We start from the raw sequence: 16,991 nt of genomic DNA on the forward strand, positions 1-16,991 counted from the left end.
CTAGCAATAGCTTTACAGTAAACCTCTGGCAACAGCTGGGGGTGGAAAAGAGTTTTATATTTTAGCTGCAGCCGTCTGTGAGACTGAAATACCATTGACGCTTCATTGCTGCTAGAATACGAGGCTGCAGCAGGTTCTTGGAAGTTTATACGCGAGTAGCACACTATATAAGGCTGGAAGAGGGTTTTACACTATTTGTTTTTAAATGTCATTATAGTTTTCTAAGCCCGGCCAACAGTGTGTGGGCACTACACCGGTGTGTAAAAATTACTTTAAAGAATAAAAAAATGCATAACTGAAAATAAAATGATACCCAAGGTGAGGGAGGGCACTGCTCTGGTAATTGTTTTGGGGGGGCGGTTCATTGGAGCTACATTTCCATGCTGCAGGAGCCATGCTGGTGTGTCTTTGGAATGGTGTTATCTTTGTTTTGATTCTATGTGGGAAGTGTTTCCATGTTGTGTGAAGACCCTCAATGATGTGGTTATTGTGTATGAGACCCAGTGCTTAGCAGTGTGAGCAAAAGACACCTGGCAGCTTTGAACAGCTCGTCTACTCCCTTTATGGTATTTCTTAAGGTCATAGTCCACTAAGCTGGTTTGCACTGGTTTACCCATTGTAAGATTTTTAGTTTGATGTCTATGGTCCTGAGGGTATAGGTTGCAAGAAGAGATGGTGGAGAGATCTGTTGGGATAGTCTTTTTTTTCCAATAATCAGTGGCCCGGTTATATAGCAAGTTGGGGACCACAGTGGTTGACTAAATTAGAGGCCTCTGATGGGTCAAGATGTATAAGGGAGTTATTATGCTGTTTCTTTGAGCTACAAATGGCTGCCCAATTTCTAAGTATGTGTATTTCTATATTATGTTTCTAGAGCATGAGCCTAGACCAAGGGCAGCGGATCCTGTGCTAGATCACAGGCAAGCATAAAGTCAACAAGTGATAGAGGTAGCAGGGTTGTGCACAGTTAATGCGCTGTAACATAGTGTCTCAAAGAGGCGAGTCTTCAACTCTTTTTAAAAATTGGAGCAGCGTTGGGTTGGACCTGATGGATATGGGGATATTGTTTCAGAGCCTGGGTTCAAAGATGGAATTGTTATGGAGTATTATGTAACTGTATTGATTACATATAAATTTACATTACTGTATGCTACGATGGGCTGACCAATGTCCAGCCTGTGTAATATACAGTAACTTTTTTAAATTAGTGTTGTGTGTGTATGTGTGTGTGTATGTATGTATGTATGTATGTGTATGTGTATATATATATATATATATGTGTTAAACAATGGACCACCCTTTTGAAGACGCACTATAGGAATGTACAAACACTCAAGTACCAGCATGCAACACAAGCGGCTAATATCTTCTGCCTAATGGGGGCGTTACAAAAGAACGTGCTGGGCAACGCCCCCTTCGATTTACTGTTCATCCATGCTTAAATGCCTGTTACCAAGGAGCTGAAATGTTCTGAAACGTGTTAAGCGACGACAATTTTATTGAATAAAGTGAATGAAGTGCTTGGTGCCGTCAATATGCCACTTGTGAGTGCGCCTTCAAAAGGGTGGTCCATTGTTTAATATATATATATATATATATATATATTAAAGCTCCAAGTTAGTCCACAAACAAGAGCGCACGCAGGCTGCAGAAAATCCCCTCAGACCTTCACACACTGCGGGATGTCGCCGACGCTTTTCGTATAAATTCCTTTGTCACAGGCTGGTAACCACAGTTCACAGCGTTTCTTGCCACACCACTTTATTCAATTACAAGCCTCCAGATAGGCCGGTAAGCCGCTCCAATCAGCATCGTCCCCCGTCTTATGGGACATGTAGTGCGGTGATTCTACCCAGATGGGTGCAGTGTTCTGTGGGTTGAACTCTGCATAACGGGAAGCAGTACCGAGTATGTAGACCTCACCCACTCCGGTGCCCATCAGTGGGTTTGATTGGGGACCCACAGAACACTGCACCCATCTGGGTAGAATCACCGCACTACATGTCCCATAAGACGGGGGACGATGCTGATTGGAGCGGCTTACCGGCCTATCTGGAGGCTTGTAATTGTGTGAAGGTCTGAGGGGATTTGCTGCAGCCTGCGTGCGCTCTTGTTTGTGGACTAACTTGGAGCTTTAATATTTGCACGGCGGTCCAGCCGAAAGAGAGCGCACCACCGCTTCAAAGAGCAGTGGGCCTTTGAGCTTGATATTCTGTCGAACTCTGCATATGGGGAAGCAGTACCGAGTATGTAGACCTCACCCACTCCGGGGCCCATCAGTGGGTTTGATTGGGGACCCACAGAACACTGCACCCATCTGGGTAGAATCACCGCACTACATGTCCCATAAGACCGGGGACGATGCTGATTGGAGCGGCTTACCGGCCTATCTGGAGGCTTGTAATTGAATAAAGTGGTGTGGCAAGAAACGCTATGAACTGTGGTTACCAGCCTGTGACAAAGGAATTTATCCGAAACGCGTCGGCGACATCCCGCAGTGTGTGAAGGTCTGAGGGGATTTGCTGCAGCCTGCGTGCGCTCTTGTTTGTGGACTAACTTGGAGCTTTAATATATATATATATATATATATACACACACACAAAGATAGATAGAATCCAATCCACTGAATTCAGACAAGCCCACAGTTCATCCGAAAAAGTTCTTTATACGGCAGGCACAAATGTCAAGAGATAACGCGTTTCGAACAAGTTGTTCTTGGTCACATGACCCGCGTTTTTTCTCAACCCACTATTTAAAGGTGTAAACACGTTTAATCATAGACATAAACAACATTTCTCTTTAAGACTCAGAGCAGTGTTTAGGCCTCTGTATCAGTTACAGTCACTGGCAGAAATTTATACAAAGTTTCTAAATGTGAACAAAGTGAAAATAAAAGAGAAAATGCCCCTTTCTAAATAGGATACAAATTAACACAACCATCTCTTTTCATACATGAAGGAGAAACTCCGTTCACACGTGAGATTTAGCAGGGTCCAAAAATTACGGTATAGTACCTGTATACGTCGTAATACATGATTACTCCAAGGACAATTATGGTATAGTACCTTAAACCTATTCCATGCAGATAACTCTATTGGATTCTACTGGTATGAACTGTGATAATACATACAAAAAACATTGTAGGAAGAACGTAAATATCTCATGTATGGACGTCGCTCAAAAGTAGTATTCTCTTCTTCACAACCTAAAGGAAGGAGAGGAAATAGTTCAGTGATTTATCCAGTGCAAGAGAAAGGCAGTCTATAGAGTTCATGATTATACTCGGAGGACCTACTCAATTGTATGTTACACAAACTACATCAGGGCTAAATAGAGACTGGTTTCACGTGTAAGAGAAAGGGGTTTAGGGGGTGAGAATGTGCGGGAAGGGTAAATAAAACAAGAGGTATACTATTTCAGGTGAGAGTTCAGCTGTCCTATTTTTCACAAGGGAAAACATTTTTTTAAAGATGGGAATGTAATTCCTCGTCCATATTTAAACCGACAGGGAAACGGGTGCCTGCCAAAAGAATCAGTCTTGATTCTAATTTGCGTAGTGCTCCCAATCTGTCACCACCCCTGATGCTGCTTTTGATGGTGGCAATTCCTATGTAGTTTGCTTTCGAAGCATCACTTTGGTGGAATCGACTAAAATGCCTACCTGTGCTGTAAGAGAAGTCTTGGTTGGTAATCGCTCGGAAATGCTCGAGGATACGTTTCTTGACAGGTGCTGTAGTTGACCCAATATACCATAAGTCGCATGGGCAACGAATCAGGTATACAACGTATTCTGTGGTGCATCTTATCAAGGTGTTGATCTTCCATTTCATTTTCGTTTTAGGAAGGAGGATCTCATTACAATTTTGACTATATTTGCAAGCCTTGCAATTTCCACATTTCCTGAAACCCTTAGTTGTTTTCAGCCAGTCAGTCTCTTTGGGGGCTTGGTGACTCTGTACTAGGCAATCCCTCAAGGATTGGCCACGTTGGTACGAAATGCCAGGTGAGCTGCCAATGGCGTTTCTTAATATGGGATCTTGCCTCAGTATGTCCCACCTATTTCTCAGTATTCGTCTTATCTGGTTAGACTGGTAGCAGTATTTGGTGATAAATCTCACTTTTGGGGTTTCTGTTTTGGAAATCAAATCAGTGGTAGTTTTAGGTGTTAAGGCTTTCTCCCTTGATATTTTGTCAGCTCTAGATTCAGCTCCCTTGAGGGATTTGGAGGAATACCACCTGGCTTTGAATCTTTCTTTCATCTCCTCCTTAACGTTTTGGAAGTGTGATTCTGTTGAGCAATTTCTTTTAGCTCTCAGGAATTCACTAAAAGGGATTCCCCACCGAAAACTAGGGGGGTGGGCGCTGGAAGAATGGAGTAGAGAGTTCCCTGCTGTCTCATTACGTAAAAGTGAGGTGGCTAGTTGGTTATTGGTATTGGTGACTTTGACATCTAAGAAATCTACGGAGTGTCTGCTGTAGTGCCTTGTACATTTTAAATTCACAAGATTATCATTTAGACAGTCAATGAAACAATTCAGATCATTTTCCGTACCCCGCCATACAAAAAAGACATCATCTATATATCTTAGCCATCGTACTACGTTCAATGCCCATTTTTCCGTTTCGTCATTCCAGAGCACCTGCTTCTCCCACCAGCCCACCATGAGGTTGGCATAACTGGGGGCGAAGCAGGTGCCCATGGAAGTTCCTTGTTGTTGTCTGTAGTGTTCTTTGTTAAACAGAAATACATTTTCATTCAGACACAGCCTAATCATTTCTAAAACCATACAAGTATGTTCAAGATATTCCAATTTCCGTTGTTTCAGAAAGAACTGACACGCTTTAATGCCATCCTTATGCCTTATACTTGTATATAGGGACTCAACATCCAAACATACCAGCCAACATTGTTCATCCAAATCAATACTTGAAATTTTGTGGATAAAATCGGTGGTATCCCTCACATAGGAGGATAATTCCTTGACAAATGGGAAGAGAAAATAGTCTATATAAATGCTGGTATGCTCAAAGAGGCTATCGATAGATGCAACTATTGGTCTGCCCGGTGGTTTCGATATATTTTTGTGCACTTTTGGCAAAAGATAAAAGGTTGGGGTTTTAGGATTTTCCTTGTGGAGAAACCTCTCTTCGTCCCATGTTAGTAAACCTTTATCTCGCCAGTGCCCCAATTGTTTATAGTATTCTTCTCGTAGATTCACTATGTACCGCTTATCTACTTTGCAGTAACATCTTTCGTCTGACAGTTGTCTCATAGCCTCTTCTATGTACATATTCCTGGGCATCAGCACAATGTTCCCACCCTTATCTGAGGGCTTGATTATTATATCAGTATTTTGTTGTAAGTTCTTAATAGCAATTCTTTGTTCTTTACTAATATTTCTACATATCGTTCTGTTTTCTAATAGTTTGTCAAAATCCCCTTTAACTAAATCACTAAAAACATCAATATTGTCTCTTGGTGTAATGGGCACAAACTTGGATTTTCTCCTGAAATGGGTCCCAGCCGGGGCCCCTGTATCTGTGTCTATTAGATGTGCAATTTGTGTCCCTTGCGCACTCTCGAAGATGTCCAATGCGCTGGGACAATCCTCTTGTGTCTGTCCTGTTTCTAGTGATATTAGATCTCTAAGGGTGGGAATATCTCCTATTGTCAATTCTCCCATGTTTGGCTCCATTCCCTCCCTAAGGAGTCTTGTCCTGTCCTTCCCAGCATGTATTTTGCAAAGTTTTAATTTTCTCTCAAATTTATACAAGTCCGCTCTTAGGTCAGCGTAATCAAAGTTAGACTCTGGACAGAATGACAGTCCTAGTTGCAAAACATTTATCTCATTTTCAGTTAAAGTTTTATTAGTAAGATTGATTACCGTTAACTTTGAGTTGTTGTCCATCATAGTTGTCTCTTGTTCAGCTGGTCCCTTGTTCCCATGCCGGGCTTCTCTGTTGGTTTTTCTCCTGCTGTTCCTTTTGCGGTTGAGTCTTCTTTTCCTTGAGTTTTCGTTTTTAGACGTCCTCTGTTTGAGTGCTCTCTCGTTTTCTGGAGGGTTAGCAGCTCCTTGGAAAAAAACCTGTTGTGAATTTGTCATAGATGACCCACTGGCAATAGAGTCGTTATCTGAGCTTAGATCCGTTAATTCGGTTTGAGATCCCTCCTTTTGTTTGTCAAAGGTGGTCATTGCTTGCTCTTTGAGGACATCTCTGCGTGGTTTATCATATTTTCTCGCAAAGGTTAGAATTCGTCCTGCAGCGTAATCTCTCTCATCTCTTGTAAATTTACGTTGTTTCCTTTGCATAATTTCTTTTTCATATTTTTTCAATCTCTCATCCATGGTTTTTAATGCTGATTCGATCTCACTCCGCTCTAGCTCCTTATCAAGGTCTGCCACAATGTCATCAATCTGTTTGATTATTTCTTCGCGTTCTTCCCACGCGTTTTCAATTAATATTCCCATCATGTGCTTGGAGCATGCGTTGGTATTGTCTGTCCATTTCTGCAATACATGTCGTTTGGGTACAGCCAGTGTAGGGATGATGATAATTCGCAAACCACGTGGAATGCGATTCACTTCTATGTAGTTTTTTAAGGAAGTTGCCTCCCACCACCGACTTATCTCTTTTCTTTTCAATCTTTCTAGTGAATTTATTTTGCTTCTCCAGCTCTGAGGTGCATCAGGCTGAGGTGTAGCAGTCAATCCTTGTGGTGTAGTTGTTTTCGTTGTTTGAAAAATAGTTAGAGCCGATTTCTCTCTTTCCTTAATTGATTCACTCGACATTCTGATTGTGCCTTCGGTTACAAAATGAATAACAAAAGCTTTGATGCTGTGTCCGTTTGAACTCGCGTTATGTGGCTGTTACTTCTAGCCAACGCGCACTCTGATCATAGAACAAGCCGATGCGTGTGTTATTACGCTCCTTTAGCCTGGAAGCGTTTACGATCGTTTGTCACTTTCTCTTTCAAACCCGCAGTTACCGGTCCGCTGTCTCCGGGGGAAAGCTGCCGTACACGGGCTGCCTTCACCGTTGCAGATGACAGTACTCGGGCTGCAGATATTCGAGAAGTTAAATCCCTTCTGTAAACAAAAGGGGAAAGTCCTTCACATCCGCTTCACTTTCTTGATCGGCGGGTTTCTTTAAAGGCACGGCAACCAAACAAACGATTTTGGCGGAAAGAAGAAACCCAGCCAGCGAGTGAGGGCTTTGTCAAGCGGGCGCCGCCGCCGATATGTACAAAGATAGAATCCAATCCACTGAATTCAGACAAGCCCACAGTTCATCCGAAAAAGTTCTTTATTCGGCAGGCACAAAGGTCAAGAGATAACGCGTTTCGAACAACAAGTTGTTCTTGGTCACATGACAGGCGTTTTTTCTCAACCCACTATTTAAAGGTTTAAACACGTTTAATCATAGACATAAACAACATTTCTCTTTAAGATTTAGAGCAGTGTTTAGGCTTCTGTATCAGTTACAGTCACTGGCAGAAATTTATACAGTTTCTAAATGTGAACAAAGTGAAAATAAAAGAGAAAATGCCCCTTTCTAAATGGGATACAAATTAACACAACCATCTCTCTTTTCATACATGAAGGAGAAACTCCGTTCACATGTGAGATTTAGCAGGGTCCAAAAATTACGGTATAGTACCTGTATACGTCGTAATACATGATTACTCCAAGGACTTCAAAAGGGTGGTCCATTGTTTAATATATATATATATATATATATTAATCAGTCAGTCAGTCAAAATACACTTTATTCGATTTTTGTTAAAATCATAAAAGGCAAGAGAAATACATACATTAAAAACATTTCAAAAGTACCCACAATTCATTTTGTTTTTACACAGTGTCCGTAAAAGAGTCACTTAATTAATCTCCATGATATATGAAATATAGTTACAGTTAATATCTTAGTTTTTGATTTAAAACAGTACAGTTCTAGGGATTCTTTTGTTTCTTCCTCTGTATGCGGCTGTTAGAAAACTTGCTACACAGAAAGTGACGTGTGCATCCGGTAGTCTTTGGAGGTAAAGCAAGGCTGGTCTTACTTGTATGAAGCCAAGGATTTTCAAGAGGGGAATTAAATATTTTCTCCTCTCCGTGTTGTGAAATGCACAAAAAAACAGAAAATGGAGAGTGTCCTGATTAGAAAACTGGTCACACTCACACGGTGGTGCATGCTCCGGTTTACCCCACATAGGGAAGGTGCCTAGTGAATAGTGGATCAGGTTCATTCTAAATCTGGTTAGCAAAAATCTGTGCAGGGGTTTAGAAACATATTGCAGGTATGGTTCCATCGAGGAGGAAGAGGACAAAACCAAGTGTGCTCTTACTGATGGTTTGTTAACTTCAGACTCCTCTCTCTCTAAGCGTGTCCTCCCATGGAATTCCCTCTTAATCCATGCAATATCTGCTTTCCTGATTATTGACGGTGTTGTATATAGATCAGGTCTCCCGAGGGCAGTGAATGATGACTTTATGTATCTCAACCAGGGTATGTTCATTGCCCCCTCCCTTGCAGTCACATCTTTAAGGATTGTATGGTTTAAAGACAGCTCCGTGTTTAACCAGGTATTGGCCCAAAAAAGTAAAGGGGCCAATTTCAATCCATCTATGATATAGGGTAGGCCAACTTCTTCATGTATGGAGTAAGTAGGTGTGGAGTTTGGAACCGACAGGATTTTTCTAATGATCTTATTCTCTACCCTCTGCATACTGTCTAGGTTGGTATAACCCCACAATGCTGCACCATATGAGGCTATAGAAATGCATTTACTTTTATAAACTTTTGACACAGCTTCCATTGGTTTAGCCCCTAATCTTTTAGTGAAATCCATCAGGGCTGCTGTGGACCGGGCTAAAGAAAGATGTTTGGCCTTAATTTGCGGGACCCAGGAGCCCTTCTCATCAAACAGGACCCCTAAATATGGAAAAACAGGGACCCTGGAGAGAACCTCACCTTTACAGAAAAATGTTTTTGTGTGTGATTTATTTTTCTGCGGACCCACAATCATTGTATGCGATTTGGTCACATTGATTTTTAAATCTAATTTAGCCATAAAGGAACCAAAAAGCTCCAAAAGGGTCTGTAGACCAATGCCCGTGCGGGCGATGAGAACAGCATCATCCGCATATAAAAGAGCCGGAATCTGCTTCCCACCTACCCGCGGGACATCAGCGTTGCCTGCTAACAAGGACTTTCCTAGATCATTAATATAAATGGTGAATAAAAGTGGGGCCAGAATGCAGCCTTGTCGGACGCCCTTATTTGACCTAAAGCTGTCAGAACATCGCCCTTCCCTGGTTACCCGGACCTTCGCAGTAAGTCCTTGGTGCAAACTTGCTATGAGGGCCACCAAGGAATCCTCGATACCAAGCTCACGGAGTATAACCCAGAGCTTGGCCCTATTAACTAAGTCGAAGGCCGAGGAGAGGTCCATAAAAGCTAGATATAGTGAGCCCTCCCCGGCCACCGTGTACTTAGATATCAGGAGATGTAAGTTTGAGCATTGCTCTAAGGTTCCCCGTTTTTCCCTGAAGCCATATTGAATCTCTGCGAGGCCCCCACAGAGCTCCAGGTTTGATCTCAATTTAGTCAATAGTACTCTACCCAGGATCTTAAAGGCAGAGTCTATTAAAGAAATTGGGCGATAGCATCCCGGATTCTCCCTATCTCCTTTTTTAAAAATGGGTACTATGACAGATGTATTCCAAGTTTCTGGAAAACATCCATCATTTGTTGCCCTAAAAACGTTTGTGAGGACTTTAGACCAGGTTGTTGGGGCATATATAAAAAAGTCTACCGGGACTCCATCTGGTCCCGGAGCCTTATTCTTCGTGGAGTCCATTATAGCTTTATATACCTCCTCCTCGCAGAATTCTACTACCGCTAGCCCACTGGTCAGTCCTATATCACTACCATTCACGGAGTCATTACCGCCGTATATGTTATTAAAATGATCAACCCATTTCTCATCACTGATGATGCAGTCCGAGATTGTGTTAATCTCCCCAGAGAAGAATTGGTTATTTATAATGTCCCAGAATCTCTTACTATTGCGTAGTATATCCACGTCAAGCAAGTCATTCCAGGCATTTTTTTTAATTGTGTTTTTCCTATTTTTAATAGCCAATTTATACTCCCATCTTAATTTAGAGATTAAGGTTTTATCCCTCGGTTTTGCTTTGAGTGCATTTTTCAGGTCTTTATGGGCTTTAGAACAATTTCTGTCAAACCATTTATGAGGCTTGGGCGGCAAATTGGATTTGGGAACTGTGAGTTCCTTAGCTATTTGGGAGCAGATAGAGTTAAAAGCTAAAACAGTCTCTTTACTAGTAACATTTTGGTCTAGACAAATACACATGGCTTCCTCTATCTTTGGGCACAGGGAAGCCATGAAGGTTTCCTGAACCACCTTACCCCACTTAAGCCGTCTGCCCTGGTCACTGGGCACCGTCGATGTGCAAGCCCTAGGAGAACCCAGGTGTTTGCTCCATAAGTCACTCCAGTGAACCTGTGCAGAGACTGGATTGTGGTCACTGTGTGGGGAGGCAGTTACCTCATATATCCCCATCTTAGAGGTTAAACCCTGAGAAACGAAGATGAAATCTATCACAGACCCACTTACAGACCCTTTATAAGTGGGCAAAGATTCGTCACTACCAGTGCTAAGGGGTTCAAACATATTAAAGCTAGCAAGAAAAAATTCAAGCGCCTCCCCCGCTTTGGTGTGAGCAAAGTGCAGATTACCACTTTCAGTCTGCCCCTCCAGGTTGCCTAAATTACATTTTAAAAGACATTTTTGAATGTTAAAATCACCTAAAATTATGAGATCGAAATTAGTGCAAGATTTTTGACTGTAATTGTTAAGAACATTTTCCAAGTGATCCACATGGGCTGTGTCTGTTTGTCTAACCCAGGAATTATAGAAATTTGAGACCACTAGGACCCGCCCTGGTGAGATAGTCCACTCTACCATTAGAATGTTTGGGGAGCCAGACTCTAGTTGTTTAAACGTCCCTGCCAGTTTAAGTGAGAAGAGGAGAACTAGTCCACCCTTAGCTCTTCCTGCACTACTTGGGGTTGCAGGAATAGTGAAACTTGTGAACCCGTCCAACCAGAAAGTTGGTGAGGTGTCCCATGTTTCTTGAAGGGCGATTACGTGGTTACTAGCTATGAAGTCTATCCATGTGGGATCTGGTCTTTTGGCTCTAGTGCCCGCCACGTTCCAACTAAGGAACCGACATGGAGTGAGTTCCACCTCCCCTAAGAAAGCTAAAGGCGGTGTCTGAGTTTGTATTGGTTGTATATTAACTGCAAGCATAGGATCCTCCGCCCTGTCTATTTGGGTTTGCGGGGCCGAATGTCTTTGCCCCTCTGGTGTTTCTGCTTGGGCGCCCTTTTCTGTGGTCACCTTAGAGGCCTTGTCTGTTTGTCAATCCACCCCCTCTAGGCCGTTTAAACAGTTAAACCGATTATAAATTGGGAGAAAAGGTGCCGGTCTACCCAAAAGTGGCCAGGGATGAGAGGACTGGTGACGCCCACTACCTCTGACTGTCTCCCATCTATCATGGTTTGGGGGTGGATGATGTGGGCCTGGGGTGATAGGGAAGAAAAAAGACACACGGAGGGTATGGATGGTAGATTCCCTTGATATATTCTCCCCCTGGCATATATGCGACACCGTGCCCCTGTCCCTGAAGCTCACCAGAATGCAGTCCCCTGTGATGGATTTCCGGGTTCTCCCCACCCATGGGACCCTTCTTACCATTATGATCTCATTGTTAAGGTGTCTCGGGAGGGGTCTATTTTTATTTAGCCACTTAATAACCCTCGATTTTAGGGCACAAAAATCCTCTGTTTCTCCTTCATCAAGTGGCGGGACCCCTGCCATAACTACTGTGAGATCATTGGTCTCGGGGGGTAAATTAGGGCGACGGGATCTTACAGGGGGCATTTTTTGGTGGTCCGGAATGTTGTTATCTATCGTATGTGCCTGAGGTACTGATACAAGGGGAGGGTTAAGCGTATTAATATGAGGTAAGTTGGTAGCTACAGGATTTGGTATTAGGGATTTTTGGGGGACTACCCCTTTTGCAGCCTGGGATGGAACTGGCGCTGGGTTATCTACCCTGGGTTTTGACCCTTGCGAGGCAACAGGGGTGGTGATGGGTGCTAAATCGCTTTCCTGTCGACCACCGCGAGATTTCAGACTTCCCAATGTGGCCTCCAGTATGGTAAGTCTGATCTCGATCTTCTTTACGCTTTCACTGATCGGGAGTAACAAGGACCTTAAGAGAAATTCCAAGTTTCCCAGCGGCACAACGGAGAGGGGGACATTAACACTACTAGTTCCTGGAACTGTGCTTAAGGCGGGAACTGTAGCTTCCTGAGCATTAGATTTAGGGTGTGGCACTGCCAGTGGTTTTACTGTGGGTACGGAATGTTTTTGAGGTTTGCCAAAGTCTAGGTGTAGAGTCTTGGATTTACTACCACCCTGCGCTCCCTTTGCCCTTCTCCTGCATTTTTTTGGGGGTGGTCCCGGGATTAATTGTGTGGTGACTACTTTCAATTTGGGATGTCTATCTTTATGTGCTATGGGCGGTTGTGAAGTTAAATCCATAGTCCCCCTGACGGGACTGGAACTAATAGGTAGAGCTGTGCTCGTTATTTCAACTGGGGAGTTGTTCGTACCCTCCCTTAACAGGAGTGGAATATCCTCAATTCGGGTTATCTCCTCCCTTAATGTAATAGATTGATCTCCCATGGGGGTGTTTTTCAAGTTGTCCACTGAACGTCTCCGTTCCGCCCTTAACCTTGACAAATTTCCCTCTTTATCCACCTCCCCCACAGCCCGTGCGAAATAGTTTTCAAGAGTCCCGCTTTTCACTCCTCCCGGCTTCTGGGGGGTACTCTCCCTTATCGGTGAGGGCATGATTAAGCTCCGGGAGGGTCAGTCAGTTATGCCTCCCAAGATGGGTGCAAAAAAAAAAAAAAATAAATAAAAATCCGGTAAATACCTGTACAAATGGGAAACCAAGAGAGTGGGCCCAGCCCGGCCTACTCCGGCCGATGACGGCCTTGGACGGTCCCGCCCTTGTCCCGGGCTTCTCCCGGCGCCCTCCCGCGCCGCGGGAGAACTGGCCTCCAGATATGGTAATCACTGACTAGGGGGGAGGGGTCGGGGAGAGCAGCCCAGGTGGTCTCAATCAGGCAGGCGGGTGCTCCTGGGAAACAGAGTCCCTGCACCCGCGCTCGCAGCCCCGCCTCGCTCTGTCCACTCCGCCGTGCAACACCCTCTGCAGTTGCCCCCGGTGAAGGTGAAACTCCCCTTGCGATGCGGGACCCGCGGAGCGGGTACCGCGAGGGGTGGAGGAGAAAGGTGAGTAGCAAATAAAGATGAATTGCAGGGTCCCAAAGTGCAGCGTCCGTTCTGCGATGCGTCCCACTTAACAGTCCTGGGACGAAGGATTAAGAAGGCTCAAGGGCGGGGGGGAGGGGTCGGGGAGAGCAGCCCAGGTGGTCTCAATCAGGCAGGCGGGTGCTCCTGGGAAACAGAGTCCCTGCACCCGCGCTCGCAGCCCCGCCTCGCTCTGTCCACTCCGCCGTGCAACACCCTCTGCAGTTGCCCCCGGTGAAGGTGAAACTCCCCTTGCGATGCGGGACCCGCGGAGCGGGTACCGCGAGGGGTGGAGGAGAAAGGTGAGTAGCAAAGAAAGATGAATTGCAGGGTCCCAAAGTGCAGCGTCCGTTCTGCGATGCGTCCCACTTAACAGTCCTGGGACGAAGGATTAAGAAGGCTCAAGGGCGGGGGGGAGGGGTCGGGGAGAGCAGCCCAGGTGGTCTCAATCAGGCAGGCGGGTGCTCCTGGGAAACAGAGTCCCTGCACCCGCGCTCGCAGCCCCGCCTCGCTCTGTCCACTCCGCCGTGCAACACCCTCTGCAGTTGCCCCCGGTGAAGGTGAAACTCCCCTTGCGATGCGGGACCCGCGGAGCGGGTACCGCGAGGGGTGGAGGAGAAAGGTGAGTAGCAAAGAAAGATGAATTGCAGGGTCCCAAAGTGCAGCGTCCGTTCTGCGATGCGTCCCACTTAACAGTCCTGGGACGAAGGATTAAGAAGGCTCAAGGGCGGGGGGGAGGGGTCGGGGAGAGCAGCCCAGGTGGTCTCAATCAGGCAGGCGGGTGCTCCTGGGAAACAGAGTCCCTGCACCCGCGCTCGCAGCCCCGCCTCGCTCTGTCCACTCCGCCGTGCAACACCCTCTGCAGTTGCCCCCGGTGAAGGTGAAACTCCCCTTGCGATGCGGGACCCGCGGAGCGGGTACCGCGAGGGGTGGAGGAGAAAGGTGAGTAGCAAAGAAAGATGAATTGCAGGGTCCCAAAGTGCAGCGTCCGTTCTGCGATGCGTCCCACTTAACAGTCCTGGGACGAAGGATTAAGAAGGCTCAAGGGCGGGGGGGAGGGGTCGGGGAGAGCAGCCCAGGTGGTCTCAATCAGGCAGGCGGGTGCTCCTGGGAAACAGAGTCCCTGCACCCGCGCTCGCAGCCCCGCCTCGCTCTGTCCACTCCGCCGTGCAACACCCTCTGCAGTTGCCCCCGGTGAAGGTGAAACTCCCCTTGCGATGCGGGACCCGCGGAGCGGGTACCGCGAGGGGTGGAGGAGAAAGGTGAGTAGCAAAGAAAGATGAATTGCAGGGTCCCAAAGTGCAGCGTCCGTTCTGCGATATACATATATATAATATGTAGATGTGTGTGTGTGTGTGTGTATATATATATATATATATATATATATATATATATATATGTGTGTGTATATTTTCACTAATTGTACTTGGCGGAGAGATGATTATTCTGGGTTTCATTCCAGAGTTATGGGATGCTTTAGTTCGTAGAAATGGCCATGTTTGCAGCTCTCTTCTGAAGCGCTCATGCTCCTGAATGCTTCAAATCTTGGACTGTAGTGATTTCCAGATCTTATTGGCATGTGCTGTGACAGTGGTGCCTACTTTGGGTTTCTCATAGTAAGGTGGAATGACCCTCTGTTGTGCAAGCCTGGAGCGCATGGTTCTTTTTTGTTTGTATAGCAGTCCTTTTACTTAGGAGGCTCTTTAATAATGCAAAGTGCTTTGAACATTGGTTCTCTAGCTACAGTTAGCCACTGGAGTGCTTGATGAACTGGCATCATACATTTTGTGGGTTGAAAGCAGGAAAAGCATTGACAGCATTTTTGATTGGGTGAATTTTGTGGATGACTAAACTGAGGTACAGCAGTATAGGTTGTTGGCATAGTTGATCTTGGAGTTTACTTGTGTGAGGATAGTTGGTAGCTTTTGTTGATAGCCGAGGTATGGGAAGATGGTGTCTTCATTGTGTAGTAGCTGCTGTTGGCGACCTCATTAACTTGTGGTATCACAACTAGGTCTGAATCTGTGGTTATCCCTAGGTTTCTTGCCTCTTGAGTGGTTGGAAGGTCCGAGTTCCTTTAGGTATATGGCGGTAGGCTGGTCTTTTTGACATTGTGTACAAATTACGATCTGTCTTTTTATTGTTGAGCTTTAGGTAGTTACTCATCCATCCATTGATGGCCCGAAGGCAGCCATCCGGTTTTGATTTGTAGATTTCTTCCAGGCCATCCATTTTTAGAATGATATGCGTATTGTCTTCTTAGCGGTAGCAGGTGAGGTTGAATGATCTAATTAGGATTGGAAAGGGGGTGAGGTAGATGTTGAGTAGTAAAGGAGATATGATGGACCCCTAAGTGGCGTCACAGTGTTGGGTATGAGGGGCTGATGTGAAGGGGTAAGTCTACCAAATGTCTGTCTGAGAAAAGAGGAAATCATTGTAGAGTATTTTCTTGCATTAAATATGATGACGTTTTCATAGCAGCATGTGGTTGTGGACAGTGTCAAATGATGTTGATGGGTCCAGCAGCCATAGGGCGGCCACCCAATTCTGGTCTGCTGTGGGGCTTTGGTCATCCTAAATGGATACTAGCACTGACTCGGCCTGTGCCTGATCTGACTCTGAATTGTTGGTCTGACAACAAGTCATTGTCCTCCATAAGCCTGGATGGTTGAGTACCCAGTGCTCTGCCACTTCGACGCTGGGAGAGAAGTCTGTAGTGAGCTCTGGCATCAGTTCTGGGAGATTGATTATTCTGATAACCTTCTGATAACCTTGTGAAGCTAGAATATTGGTTTATGCTGGGAATGAGGTTTATAGGGATTTATAAAGATATCTACTGTTATGTGAGGCCAGTGAATGTTCATATGTGACTTCTGGAATTATCTACATCTCGTACAGGTTTGTATTGGAGATCTGGAACTGTCTAAGCCTCAGAGGGGTTTGTGAGCCGCTCTGGCTTTAACCAGTGCATTGGGATATTTATCCAGGAGCTAGTCCACTATCCAAGATTTATTCAAAAAACCTCAACTGTCTGAGGTTTATACTTGAGCGCTTGCATTATCTGAGGCATAGGGAGGGTTATACAGGACTTTGCAGTACTTGAACCTTATGTAGGTTTATTCAAGGTATCCGGGACTGTCTGAGGACCATGGAGACTTATGAGGGAACTCTAAAAGGCTTATATGTTTATATATTGAAGCTGATATAGAGCCCTGGTTTGGTTTATACTGGAGTGCTGGCACTGTCTGAGGTATAGAGAGGGTTATACCAGAGCTCTGCACTGCTCAAACCATAGGTAGGCCTACGCAGGAGTACTAGCAGGACCTGAGACTTGAGTAGGTTTATACTGATGTAGGCGGGGAAGGTTTATACTGAATTTTGATTAACACTTTAACTGGAAGGGATTTATGCTGGCGCTATAATGATCTCAGACATTGGCATGAGTTAGTGGAACTATGCTCCTCTGAGGTAGCAAGAAATTGAAGTGGGCTTGTACAGATGCTTTAGTATACCTAAGGCGCGTGCACTGGTACTGTACCACTATAGAGAGGTTTTTACCTGCCCTCTGGCATGCATT

At 45.1% G+C, this 16,991-nt stretch overlaps 1 protein-coding gene across 10 annotated transcripts in view; it reads left to right on the forward strand.

The window, feature by feature from the left end:
- Positions 1-16,991, forward strand: part of HECTD1 (HECT domain E3 ubiquitin protein ligase 1) — a 665,243-nt gene that overhangs the window by 10,226 nt on the left and 638,026 nt on the right. The gene's annotated exons all lie outside the window — the stretch shown is intronic.

Source organism: Lissotriton vulgaris, chromosome 9 (genome assembly GCF_964263255.1).
Source record: "Lissotriton vulgaris chromosome 9, aLisVul1.2, whole genome shotgun sequence".
NCBI classification, from domain to species: domain Eukaryota; kingdom Metazoa; phylum Chordata; class Amphibia; order Caudata; family Salamandridae; genus Lissotriton; species Lissotriton vulgaris.